This window comes from Rhinoraja longicauda, chromosome 22, assembly GCF_053455715.1.
Source record: "Rhinoraja longicauda isolate Sanriku21f chromosome 22, sRhiLon1.1, whole genome shotgun sequence".
Classification (NCBI taxonomy): domain Eukaryota; kingdom Metazoa; phylum Chordata; class Chondrichthyes; order Rajiformes; family Arhynchobatidae; genus Rhinoraja; species Rhinoraja longicauda.
In genome coordinates, this window is record NC_135974.1 from 9,103,960 (window position 1) to 9,118,711 (window position 14,752).

A 14,752-nucleotide genomic window follows, 5' to 3' on the forward strand; every position below is an offset into this window, starting at 1 on the left:
TAACTCAGCAGGTCAGGCAGCATCCCTAGAAATACGAATGAGTGATGTGTTAGGTTGTTACCCTTCTCCAGACTGATTTTGATGCCATTCCTTGGCTGACAAGGCAAAGTCAGAAGGAGTTATACAGTACAGTTGAGCATCTGGTCTTACAGAAAAAAAGGCATTAAACTAAAGCCCTATTTGGCCTTCCCAGAGAACATAACAAGCCTGTGGCATTTATTTGAATAATGTTCTATGTTCCACATCAACTATTATCCCTCAATTAGCATTACTGTAAAAATATTATTAATGATTATTGTTGCCTGGAACATATAGAATATTGTAGAGTGCATATGTGCTAAGCTGTTGGAATTCAGCACACAATATCTGTGTCGAACATTATGGCAAATTAAACCAATCCCTTCTACCTATACCTGACCCTTATTCCTCCATTCCCTGTCTATCCATGTGTCTAAAAACCTCTTAAATGCAACTGTTCCACCATCACTCCTGGCAGCTTCAGGAATCCAGAAGTCTGAAGGGTCTTGATCCAAAACGTCACCCATTCCTTCTCTCCAGGAGATGCTGCCTGTCCCGTTAAGTTACTCCAGCATTTTGTGTCTATCTTACTCTATTTAGCAAGCCTGCCATGAACATCTTCTTTAAACCTCCCCCATCTGAGCTTAAAGCCATCTCCTCTTGTCTTTGAGTTCCCTGGGAACTTGCTGTGCAAAATATTAGCTCTCTGTATTCCCTGTGTTACGAAAGTAACTGAATTTCAACATTAACCAAAGTACATCTCGATTTTGCAGTGATCAGCACTTGATCACAGATTTTGCATTTTTATTTTGCGAGGAGCATTCCCATCCATAACATATAGATAAAGTACACCACCATGCATAAAGCATTGAGACTAGTATAAACAGAGCTAGTTAGAGTCATAGATTCATAAGATTATACAGCAAGACACCAGGCCCTTCGGCCCAACTTGCCCACGCTGACCAACATGCCCCATCTACACTAGTCCCACCTGCCTGTGTTTGGCCCATATCCCTCTAAACCTATTCTAATCCATGTACCTGTCTAAATATTTCTTAAATGTTGCGATAGTGCCTGCCTCAGCTACCTCCTACTATCTACTGTGTTTAAAAAAAAGGCCCAAAGTGCTGGAGTAACTCCGTGAGTGAGGCAGCATCTCTGGAGAATGTGGGTTGGTGACGTTTCGGGTTGGGACCCTTCTTCACCAACCTTAGAGCATTCTGAACATTTCAATGGCGAATGTCTTTTGAGGGAACATGTTAACAAAGAGTGCTTAACCACTCAAGTGGAGCCCTTTAATATTGTCATTCAACTTCCTTACCATTATCTTTATCATGAAGTCCAAGGCAAAATAAAATTGATTTATAGATAGCGCTGTGATGGCTCTGTATCCTTGGGACCATTTAAAAAAAATAGTTCCATAAATTAGCATCTATTTTTAACAAACTGCATTAACTGACTGAGGAGCTAATAATTCAAATGCAACTTTCCTTCAATTAGACACACAGGCTCAGCTGTATTTTTGCGGGATACTTGAAGGTTGCACTCATGCCCCAGTGTAAACATAGAGTCAGCAAGCGACAATATCCAGGATGAAGAACTGCTGCCACTAATTGTATTCGAATTCCTAAAATGTATAAAATAACTTAATCTCCCAGAGACAATGTGCTTCCAGTTTCCTCTGTGTAACATGCAGCCAAGTGGAGGCCATTTTCCCTGACGGTATGGACTGTAATTTCTGTCCGAGTTGCATAAATCATATACTTGGCACTGTTTGACAAGATGGCTTCGGCCTGTGTGTGGGCAATACAGGGCCTGCTTCCTTGGCAGCTCCTTGGCAACCCACATTCTCCAGAGATGCTGCCTCACTCACGCAGCAAAATAAAGTTTCTGAATAATATATTAAGCCCTGACCCGAACTACACAAGTAGGTTTTTTTAAGGTACGGTATAAATGTAACCTTCCCAGAGGGAAATATTAATCTCCCTTCGAATCAATGCACCTTTTTATTTTAACAAAACTGGATCAAGAGTACAAAGTTTGTGGTAAACATGTTTGAAAATCTTCAAGTAAATACACGGAAAATTGTTTGAGGTAAGATTACTCAGACGTGTAATCTTTTGACCCCATGTTTTACAAAATAAAATTAACTGCCAATTTAGTATTGATCTTGAGAAACCAAAGGCACAAAGCAATGTTGAAACGACAGTAATTAATACTGCCACAGATAAGGTGTTTCGCACAGCATATCAAAAATAAACCATTTGAGTCCTAAACTCTCTTTCGAGTGGTGATCACTCAACTCTCCTATTGGCAGTAGCACTCACTGCACTGTAGTCGTTCCAGTTTAATCAAAGGCAAAAGGGGGCCGATGTATTAGAATGCTGCTGCTTAGATAAGAGCAAGATTTGTTAATGACAAACTCAAGATGCAAACTTTGACTACTCTATGTAAACTGTGAACATTAACCCGTGACTACATAAAATGGGCATGTCGTAGTGCTGTCAAATCACAGTCTGCTTATTTGTAAATGAAAGTCCTGCTTATGACTCTGTGGGGGAGGACCACAGTCCAGGGCTCTTCCGTTGCTGGGCACTGAGGGGCAGGGTGTGGTGGAGATGCCGTCTCAAATGAGGAAAGGAATGGAGGCCACATGAGTGGCAGGGGAGCCGGGTATAGTGATATCTCAGTGAACACTACCAAATACAATGCTAATGAATGTACGTAAAGCAGCTTCGAATGTCGAAAAAAGTTTGCACAGATCTGGGGTGGCATGGTGGCGCACCGGTAGAGTTGCTGTCTTACAGCGCCAGATACCCAGGTTCGATCCTGACCACGTGTGCTGTCTGTGTGGAGTTCGCATGTTCTCCTCATGACCTGCGTGGGGTTTCTCCGGGTGCTCCGGTTTCCTCCCACAGTCCAAAAACGTACATGTTTCTAGGTTAATTGGCTTTGGTAAAATTGTAAATTGTACCTAGTGTGTGTAGGATAGCGCTAGTGTGCGGGGATCGCTGGTCTATGCAGACTTAGTGGGTCAAAGGGCGTTGTATCTCTAAACTAAACTAAAAAAAAAATCTTGCTTTGTATATATTTTTTATTCTGAATAAAATTTATTTTGATTATAACAACATCAAAATATCAAATGGATGAAGAAGTGCCCAGTTGGCACTTCTGCATTTGGAAGTTAGCAGTGTCTTCTCAATGAAACAAATAGTTTTGGAGGCAGTACTGCAGTCGGAATGTTTGTTTCACCAGAACTATTCACAGTGTCAATCTAACTGGTAATATTGGATATTTTTCTTTAAAAATGTCGAAGAATTAATGAAAATGGTGATGTTCAGTTGCAAAACTGGAGCCTCTTTTTGCAGTATAAAGTACAACAAGCAACTGATGGGATTACATCAAATGAATTGCCAAACTGATTAATTGCTTGAAAGATAAGTAACAAAAAGCAACAAGATGGAAATGTAAACTACATGCTATACTGGTAACACAAACACTGGCAACCGTAGTTCAATGCAATCCAGTGTAGGAAAAAAAAAACTGCAGATGCTGGTTTAAATCGAAGGTAGACATAAAATGCTGGAGTAACTCAGCGGGTCAGGCAGCATCTCAAGAGAGAAGGAGTGGGTCTCGACCCAAAACGTCTCCCATTCCTTCTCTCCTGCTGATTTACTCCAGCATTTTGTGTCTAACTGCAATCCAGTTTTTGTTTAGGCTGGCATAAGGCCCTTGTGTCAGTGATAATTGGGGTGTTGTAGTAACAACTATTTCTCAACGATGACCAATTGTCGGTGTTAATTGTGGCTCAATGGTTAACACTTTTGCCTTGGAGTCAGAGGGCAAGGTTTTAAAGACCCCTCCAGAAAATGAAGCATAGCTATCCAGGCCTATATTTTAGTACGTTGCTGAGAAAGAGTGGTCATCTTCCAGATCCCTCATCAAACAGATAACGTACCAGTTCACATTCTGTCTGTGGGATCTTGCTGTGTACAAGATGGCTGTCATGCTTCATGCTTTATACCAGTGACTGCACTTCAAAAGTGCTTCAGTGACTGTGAAGGCCCAATTGTCTTCATCTATTCAAGGGGTCGGCATCATTTATTGCCCATCTTCACTGCTTCTCCATTTCCGAGTCTCCATTTTATGCAAAAAAAAATTATTCAGCATAAAAAATATATACAAACCATAAACAGAACAAGAAAAGAACAAAAACTCTTCCAATATTCTCAGCGTCAGCTCCCATTTACACTAATCCAATGTTGATTTCATTTTATATAGGCCTTATCCTTACCATCTCTCCCTCGATTCTACCATGAAATGATAGGGCAAGGGTTATTACATGGTTAATGACATGGCAGAGAGCTTATTAACTGGTTGCATCATGGCCTGGTCTAGCAACTCGAATCCTCAGGAATGAAGGAGATTTCAAAAAGTGATGGACACTGCCCAATCCATCACGGGTACTGACCTCTCCACCATCGAAGGGATCTATAGGAGACACTGCCTCAAAATGGCAGCCAGCATCATTAAAGACCCACAACACCCTGGCCTCGCTCTCATTTCACTTTACTCCCATTGGGAAGAAGGTATGTGAGTCTGGAAACAGTGACCTCCATGTTTAAGAACAGCTGTGTAGGAAGGGACAGCAGATGCTGGTTCAAACCGAAGAGAGACACAAATTACTGGAGTAACTCAGCGGGACAAGCAGCATCTCCGGAGCGAAGGAATGGTGACGTTTCAGGTCGAGACCCTTCTTCAGACATAAGAACAGCTTCCCACCAACAACCACCAGGTTCTTGAACATTACAAAACACTAATTAAACTAAGAAAAAATGAACTGGCTTTGCTGCACTAAGGACTTCAGGCTTTCTGCACTAGTGTTGGGGTTTTATAATTTATTGAGTGTAATGTTATCTATGAGTAACTGTATTTACAGGCCTGTTATGCTGCTGCAGGTAAAAATGTCACGGTTTCAATGTCGGTACAGATGACAATTAAACACTCTTGACACGTGCCCTTGAGACTGGGGGATGGAAACTGGAGCATCTATGAACCCTGCGTCACAAATTGGCCAAATATTTATTTTACCAAGTTTTAATGAACACTACAATGTATATTTTTCTCCTCATGTTTTCAACAACTTTTTGTTTTTGAACAATTCATTGTTGCCCTGAATTGCAAGTTTGAGATTTTGCTTTCTTCTTGTTGATATTTATTAGATTGTTTGCTTGACTTGATATAGCTTTTTATGAAATCTTTGTATTGCCAACAGTTGATGCAAAACCCTCTCTGACCATCTTCTTTATTCTAAAGTCAGCACATGCTTCCCAGCACACCCCTGTGCAGTTGATTAGGTGTGAACTTTTAGACTTTAGACTTTAGAGATAAAGTGCGAAGACAGGCTCTTTGGCCCATCGAGACCGCACAAATCAGTGATCCCCGTACACTAGCACTATCCTACACACTAGGGACAATTTACAATTTTACCAAAGCCAATTAAGCCCCAAACTGGTACGTCTTTGGAGTGTGGGAGGAAACCGGAGTACCCGGAGAAAACCCACACGGTCACAGGGAGAACGTACAAACTCCCTACAGACAGCACCCATAGTCAGGATTCAACCCGGATCTCTGGCGCTGGTATGCAGTAACTCTACCACTGCGCCACTGTCTAAGCAAAGTTCTTCTGTCCTAGTGTGCATGGGAGTTTGGGAGATAAACAGTGGTGATAGGGATAAGAGTACTAAAGTGGTTTTCCAAGCAGAATTCCATTACTTTGTGATTCATGGGAAATATCTCCATTCTTTGTGCCTTTGCGGCAGTGCCTTAATAATCTATTGGAGAATTAATAGTTCAATTGCAGTGAGACCCCATTAAGCATCTTTTCAATCATAAATCACTGGAAAAATATTGCTGTGGCTGATATTAGCAATCTGTGTGTAATCCATGAGTTGGACCATGTAACAAGGGTTATAGCAGTACGAAGTATGGAATAATGTAATAGAACATGAGAACATTAGATGTGAGTTCTGATTGGTAAAGAATATAGGTAGGTGATTGATTGAGCCACATCTGGGGCTGGAAAGTAAAATGGTGGGAAATGGCATTTAAAGGCACTTTCACTGAATGTGCATGTGTAGGAAACCATTTAATTTCTTGCAACACTGAATCCAATTCGGCAGACGATAGACACATAGTGTTGGAGTAACTCTATGGGTCAGGCAGCATCTCTGGTGATACTGTCTGACCCACTGAGTTACTCCAGCACTTTAGTGTCTACCGTCGGTATAAACCAGTATTCCTTCCCACCAATTCTTCAGGGTTGGACCTGTGGAACTGACATCTCTCTCTGAATCTCCTGCCTGAACTGTTGATTCTGGTCACCTTATGCATTTTCCATCCCTTGCACAACCTTTCCATGCTTTCTCCATATTTTGCACCTTTCTTCATTCATTTCCTTGTCAGATTCATTTCCACCATTTCCAGTACAACAGTTGAAAGTCTCCTTCCCTCCCTCAGCCTAGTCAACCATTTAGCTTCACCGTTGTCCTGCTTACTTTCACTGTTTGTGTCACTTGTTATCACCTTCTCCACAGCCAACAATGGCCCAATGTGGGCACAACCTTTCCTTGATCATCGTTGCTGGATTTGACTTGTTCTTTGGCATACCTTTCATTCATAAGTTCTCTGCACTTTTTCTTATCTCTCGATTTCCTCTCCCTTGACTCAGTCTGAAGAAGGGTCTCGATCCGAAACGTCACCTACTCCTTTTTCTCCAGAGATGCTGCCTAACCCGCTGAGTTACTCCAGCTTTTTGTGTCTATCTTCCATGTAAACCAGCATCTGCATAGCTTCCTATACAGTTTAAAGAGAAGTTCTGGTTGATTCAAAGAAAGTGTAATATGGACAGGATTTGGCTACTCATAATATTAGTCTCATAATGATTGTCTGTTATGGTTGTTGTAGCCGCTCGTGATAAATCGATTGAACTTAACAGGCACTAAGAAAATGGCTTGCTGCCTGCATTGCTATCAACAGGCTTGGGTTAATCAGATATCATGATCCCTACATCCATTTTCAAGGCATAATCTAATTTAGCCCTCAACGGCAAAATCAGCAATTTTGATATAATTTACAAAACTATTGTTAAAACCTTTCCAACATGGATAACATCTGAGAGCACACAGCATTTTACAATATGAATCTTTGATCAGAAGTCCTGGCACTTTGACGGTTGCAGTTCTCACAGTTTGGCCCGTCATGTCCAGTTACCTATTAATCTGACAGAGAAAAGATTTGTGTTGCAAAATTGTTTCATTATTGACTTCATGTATAATTCCTCCAACTGAATCAATAACTAAACACAAACATTTATAAAAGTGCATGTTTTTGAATAGAGTGAATGAAGTGTGCGCTCATTATATTAAGTTCTGTGAACACTTTGAAGTCTTATCTCTGCTGGAGTTTGTGAATATTTCTTAAAGAGACAGGCATAATCCTTAATCAATCTACACCTTGGGGCCAACTAACTCTGCCAACTGTTAAGTTAACAATCCAGGCTTAGCTTCTAGCTGTATTGTGCTTTTATTCTTTTGAATTTAATGGAAACTTTTTTTTTAAAAAACAAGTGATTTATAACGCTGTTTTCCATTTTATTCTAAATTGGCATCTTCCGAAAACACCATCATTCATGATCAATAGAAACGGACAGAAGTCCAGAAAGATAAAGTAGTACGATACCATTTATTGGGCGAAGGTGAAGGTGAAGAAAGCCAATGGAATGTTGGCCTTCATAACAAGAGGAGTTGAGTATAGGAGCAAAGAGGTCCTTCTACAGTTGTACCGGGCCCTGGTGAGACCGCACCTGGAGTATTGTGTGCAGTTTTGGTCTCCAAATTTGAGGAAGAATATTCTTGCTATTGAGGGCGTGCAGCGTAGGTTCACTAGGTTAATTCCCGGAATGGCGGGACTGTCGTATGTTGAAAGGCTGGAGCGATTGGGCTTGTATACACTGGAATTTAGAAGGATGAGGGGGGATCTTATTGAAACATATAAGATAATTAGGGGATTGGACACATTAGAGGCAGGAAACATGTTCCCAATGTTGGGGGAGTCCAGAACAAGGGGCCACAGTTTAAGAATAAGGGGTAGGCCATTTAGAACGGAGATGAGGAAGAACTTTTTCAGTCAGAGAGTGGTGAAGGTGTGGAATTCTCTGCCTCAGAAGGCAGTGGAGGCCAGTTCGTTGGATGCTTTCAAGAGAGAGCTGGATAGAGCTCTTAAGGATAGCGGAGTGAGGGGGTATGGGGAGAAGGCAGGAACGGGGTACTGATTGAGAGTGATCAGCCATGATCGCATTGAATGGCGGTGCTGGCTCGAAGGGCTGAATGGCCTACTCCTGCACCTATTGTCTATTGTCTATTGTCTATTGAAAATAATCATGTTTTTGGGGCCCACGAGCTTGGTACCACAGGGCACATTGTGTTTTCCTTTTCTAAATAATAATTTCAGTAATACCTGAATACTTTGTTTGGCAGAACAAAAGATGAAACTTGCATGCCCGTTTTTGGTTAAGTACGCTATTTATGTGTGCATTGTTTCATCTTTGCTTTCAGTCTTCTCCCAAATTAGATATTCCCATTATTAAAGACTTTGAGGAGGAAGAATATGAGAATGCCAGCTGAGAAGCCCAACCTGTCCCTGATAGACTCTTATTGTTGAATAACAATAAGTTCTATCAAAGATTGTTGGAAAGGAGAACAATTACAGTTAACATAATCCGGATTAATGAAAGACCAAATTTACCTAGCGACAGCTGTCCATTTTACTTACTGTGAGTGCACTGTGAACTAGTGTGAATGGGTGATCGATGGTCAACATGGACTCAGTGTACTGATGGGATGGTTCCCATGCTGTGTCTTTCAATCGTCAATCTATAATCATGGTAGTGTCTTTATTTCAGTTATAGGGTACAAGGATCCAAAGGCTAGCTCCATGGATCAAAGTTATAGTCCAGCGTAACTTAGCTCAAATGTTAACACATCTAAGTCAACCTGCTGATGCCCACTCTCCAAAACAATGCAGAGTTGTAGGAAAGAACTGCAAATGCTGGTTTAAACTGAAGATAGGCACAAAATGCTGGAATAACAGCTGGACAAGCAGCATCTCTTAAGCACCTCAGACTGAAGAAGGGTCTTGACACAAAACGTCACCCAATCCTTCTATCCAGAGATGCTGCCTGGCCCTGGACTGAACGTTGCACGATATCTGGTGAATTTATATCTTACTTGAGTGCAATCAAGCCATACACAAATACAACAAATAGTGCAAAGAGAAAAATAACTAGAGGATATAGTGTGTGATGTCTTGAGAGGTCGGGAGCTTTTCTCTTGAAGGTTGGGAGGTGTGGGTGCCGGAAATGAAGACAGAAAAGTTCTTGTTTTCAAACTTAAATTCCATATATTTAGTCTTTTCCAAAAACAGGTAAACTTAATTGTTTGCAGACAGGTACACAAAACCAAAACAGGTAGTTAAATCAAAACTGTAGCTTGCTGCCTTCTTACAAAATATAACTCAAACACTGCTTCTCTGCTCCTGTCGTCGTCTCTCTCTTTAAATATACTGCTTCCCTTCCCTTTTAGCTCTCTCACTGAGGCAATCAGCTCATCTGGTTCAGCTGGGCAGCAATCAGTGTCAGCAGCAATCAGTGTCAGCAGCAATCAGTGTCAGCAGCAATCAGCAGCAATCAGTGTCAGCAGCAATCAGTGTCAGCAGCAATCAGTGTCAGCAGAAATCAGCAGCAATCAGTGTCAGCAGCAATCAGTGTCAGCAGGGCAGGCAGCCTATGGGTTTTGTAGTCTTTTGCTGGCAGCCATGATGGTTTATAGTCCTTGTTGCATCCACCGGGAGGAAATGTATCTCCCCTCTATGACTCTACCTCTCATGATATCACAAGTGCTATAGCATTATAGTGTTATAGTTACAAGAAAGTGCAGGTAAAAGAAGAAAAAGCACGAGCCACAATGAGGTAGGTTGGAAGATCGGGACTGCACCCTTAGCTTAAGAGAAGTCTGTTCATTGGTCTGTTAACAGTAGGGAAGAAGATGTTTCTGAATCTGGTGGTACCTGCTTTCAAGCTTTTGTACCGTCTGCCTGATGGGATCGGCAGAAAGAGGGAATGACTGGGGGTAAGTGGTCCTTCATTGTGTTGGCTGCTTTCCTAAGACAGAGTGAAGTATAGATGGAGTCAATGGGGGTAGTTTAGAGTCCGCACTGACCAGCGATCCCCGCACACTAACACTATCCAACACACACTAGGGACAATTTTACATTCATACCAAGCCAATTAACCTACAAACCTGTATGTCTTCGGAGTGTGGGAGGAAACCGGAGCATCTGGAGAAAACCCACGCAGGTCACGGAGAGAACGTACGAATTCCGTACAGAGAGCACCCGCAGTCGGGATCGAACCCGGGTCTCTGGCGCTCTAGTTGCTGTAAGGCAGCAACTCTACCGCTGCGCCACCGATGGATGGGGAGGGGTGGGATTGGTTCTGGTATGTGTGATGGAATAGGCTGATACATTAGATTGAATTGAAGGGGTGTGATTTATGAATGTGGCATTTAACCATGACCCTGTCTGCCCTGCTTTGAGTTTCCAGTACATTGTACCGATTATAGGGCGGCACAGTGGTGTAGCAGTAGACTATTGCCTTACAGGGCCTGAGACGCAAGTTCGATCCTGACTATGGCGCTTGTCTGTACGGAGTTTGTACCTTCTCTATGTGACCTGCGTGGAGATCTATGGTTTCCTCCCACACTCCAAAGATGTACAGGTTTGTAGGTTAATTTGCTTGGTATAAATGTAAATTGCCTCTAGTGCATGTAGGATAGTGTTGGTGTGGACTTGGTGGGCCAAAGGGCCTGTTTCCGCGCTGTAACTCTAAACTAAATTTCAAATTTCCTAATCCAGTATCTGTGGTAATTGCCTTTTTATTAGGATTTCTAGCTTGTTCCTGGGATGCATCACAAATTCACCAATGTATCCAGTTTCTTACTGAAACAATTAGTTCATAAATAACAAGCGTATAATATAATATGCCAAAATTACTTCAAGTTCAAAAAAAACAGCACAAAGCTGCCTTTACAAATTAACATGAAGGGAATGGACTTTCATATAACTACTGCAATCACAAAGTCCTGCACAGCCTATATTAGGTAAATTAAGTACTTTAGACCAGCACTTGGAAAATTATTTTTGGTTGTATAGTTCTTCAAAACTAATTGATGTAAACCACCAACAGAATGCCTAGATTAAATATAACAATCTGGAGAATAGGTCGCAAAGAGAGCTGCCTAAACAACAGACACAACGGCCCAAAGTGTTGGATAAGATACATAGTAAATTGCCAATTTAATGTCCGCTGATCACTTTACGAGTTATGGATTATCGGGGGCATTGGTTCTTTTGCATATGTAAACAAAGAGCTAAATGCCACCTGAGATCTCCATTGTAACAGTGAGTTACTTAAAATTGGCAGAGTTGCTTCTGCTGATCTTTGCAAGTGAGAATTTCATTGTTTTGTTTGGGACATATGACAATAAAACACTCTCGACTCTTGACTCTTAGTTCAGTTTAGTTTAGTTGAGTTTGTATTGTCACATGTGTCGAGGTACAGTGAAAAGCTTTTTGTTTCCTGCTATCCAGTCAGCGAAAAGACTATACATGATTACAATCAAGCCATCCACAGTGGACAGATACAGGATAAAGGGTATAACATTTAGTGCAAGAATAAAGTCCAGTAAAGGGTATTAAAGGTCATTCAAAGGCCTCCAATGAAATAGATGAGAGGTCAGGACCACTCTCTAGTTGGTGGGAGAACGGTTCAGTTACCTGATAACAGTGGGAAGAAACTGTCTCTCATTCTGGAGGTAGTGCGTTTACAAACTACCTCTTGCCTGATGAGGGATGGGAAAAGAGGGAGTGACTGGGGTATGAAAGGCAATGTTACGGTGGTCATGGGGGATTTCAATATGCAGGTAGACTGGGAAAATCAGATTGGTACTGGACCACAAGAGGAGGAATTTGTAAAGTGCCATTGAGATGGTTTCTTAGAGCAGCTTGTAGTTGAGCCTACCAGAGAAAAGGCAATTCTGGATTTGGTATTGTGTAATGAACCGGATTTAATTAGGGAGCTCAAGGTAAAGGACCCACCAGGAGGTAGTGACCATAATATGATAAAATTCAGCCTGCAATTTGAGAGGGAAAAGATGAAATCGGACATGTTCATATTCCTGTTGAGCAAAGAGCAGAGGCATGAGGGAGGAGCTGGCTAAAGTTTCATATTTCATATTTCATATTTCAGATACAGCGCGGAAACAGGCCTTTTCGGCCCACCAAGTCCGCGCCGCCCAGCGATCCCCGCACACTAACACTATTAACACTATCCTACACCCACTAGGGACAATTTTTACATTTACCCAGTCAATTAACCTACATACCTGTACGTCTTTGGAGTGTGGGAGGAAACCGAAGATCTCGGAGAAAACCCACGCAGGTCACGGGGAGAACGTAAAAACTCCTTTCAGTGCAGCACCCGTTGTCAGGATCGAACCTGAGTCTCCGGCGCTGCATTCGCTGTAAAGCAGCAACTCTACCGCTGCGCTACCGTGCCGCCCTAGCAGTAATGACGGTGGAACAGCAAAGGCAGAAATTTCTGGGAACAATTCAGAAGACGCAGGGTCTTTTCATTCCAAAGAGGAGGAAAGATGCTAATGATGGAATGAGGTGACCATGGCTGACAACGGAAGTCAAAGGCAGCACAACACTAAAGGAGAAGCCATATAACATTGTAAAGATTACTGGAATGCTGGAGATTTGGGAAGCTTTAAAAAAAAACAACAGTAGGTAACTAAAAAGGCAATAGTGGGAGAAAGGATGAAATACAAAAGTAAGCTAGCCAATAATATAAAAGAGGATAGCAAAAATGTCTTTAGATATATAACAAGTAAGAAAGAGGCAAGAGTGGGTTTTGGACCGCTGGAAAATAATGCTGGAGAAGTGATACTGGTAAATAAAGAAACAACAGATGAATTTTTTTTTTTAAATTTGCATCTGTCTTCACATTGGAAGACACCAGCAATGTGTCAGAAATTCAAGAGTCAGGGGGTGGAAGTTAGTGGAGTGGCTATCACTAAGGAGAAGCTGTTTAAGAGCAGAAGCTGAAAGTTCTGAAGGTGGATAAGTCACCTGGACCGGATGGACTGCACCTCAGGGTTCAGAAAGAGGTGGCTTTAGAGATAGTGGGGGTATTAATTGTGATCTTTCAAGAATCACTAGAGTCAGGGGAGGTTCCAGAAAATTAGAAAAGTGCAAATATGGCTGCGCTGTTCAAGAAGGGAGTGAGGCAGAGAAGAGTGACAATAACACTGGTTGGCTGCCAGGGACTAGTGGTGTTCCGCAGGGGTCGGTGCTGGCGCCACTACTCTTCATGGTATTGATCAATGATTTGGATGAGGGGATTGAAGGCTTTGTGGCCGAGTTTGCAGATGATACGAAGATAGATGGAGGGGCAGGTCGTATAGAGAAAGCAGGGACTCTGCAGAAACACTTGGACAGGTTTGGAGATGGGGCTGAGAAGTGGCAGATGGAATACAGCGTAGCAAAGTGTGGAATCATGCACTTTAGTAATAGAAATAAAGGCGTAGACTATTTTCTAAATGGGGAAAGAATTCAGAAATTGGAGGTGCAAATTGCTGGTGCAGGATTCCCAAAACGTTAATAGACAATAGACAATAGGTGAAGGAGTAGGCTATTCGGCCCTTCGAGCCAGCACCACCATACAATGTGATCATGGCTGATCATTCTCAATCAGTACCCCGTTCCTGCCTTATCCCCATACCCCCTGACTCCGCTATCCTTAAGAGCTCTATCTAGCTCTCTCTTGAATGCATTCAGAGAATTGACCTCCACTGCCTTCTGAGGCAGAGAATTCCACAGATTTACAACTCTCTGACTGAAAATGTTTTTACTCATCTCCGTTCTAAATGGCCTACCCCTTATTCTTAAACTGTGGCCCCTGGTTCTGGTCTCCCCCAACATTGGGAACATGTTTCCTGCTTCTAACGTGTCCAACCCCTTAATAATCTTATATGTTTTGATAAGATCCCCTCTCATCCTTCTAAATTCCAGTATATACAAGCCTAGTCGCTCCAGTCTTTCAACATACGACAGTCCCGCCATTCCGGGAATTAACCTAGTAAACCTACGCTGCACGCCCTCAATAGCAAGAATATCCTTCCTCAAATTTGGAGACCAAAACTGCACACAGTACTCCAGGTGCGGTCTCACTAGGGCCCTGTACAACTGCAGAAGGACCTCTTTGCTCATATACTCAACTCCTCTTGTTGTGAAGGCCAACATTCCATGGGCTTTCTTCACTGCCTGCTGTACCTGCATGCTTCCTTTCAGTGACTGATGCACTAGGACACCCAGATCTCGTTGTACGTCCCCTTTTCCTAACTTTACACCAAAAACTTGCAAGTCGAATCAGTAGTAAGGAAGGCAAATACAATGCTAGCATTTATTTTGAGAGGACTAGAATACAAAAACAGGAATGTAATGCTGAGGCTTTATCAGGCATTGGCCAGACCATATTTGGAGTATCGTGAGTAGTTTTGTGCACTGTATCTGAGGAAGGACATGCTGGCATTGGAGAGGGTCCAGAGGAGGTTCA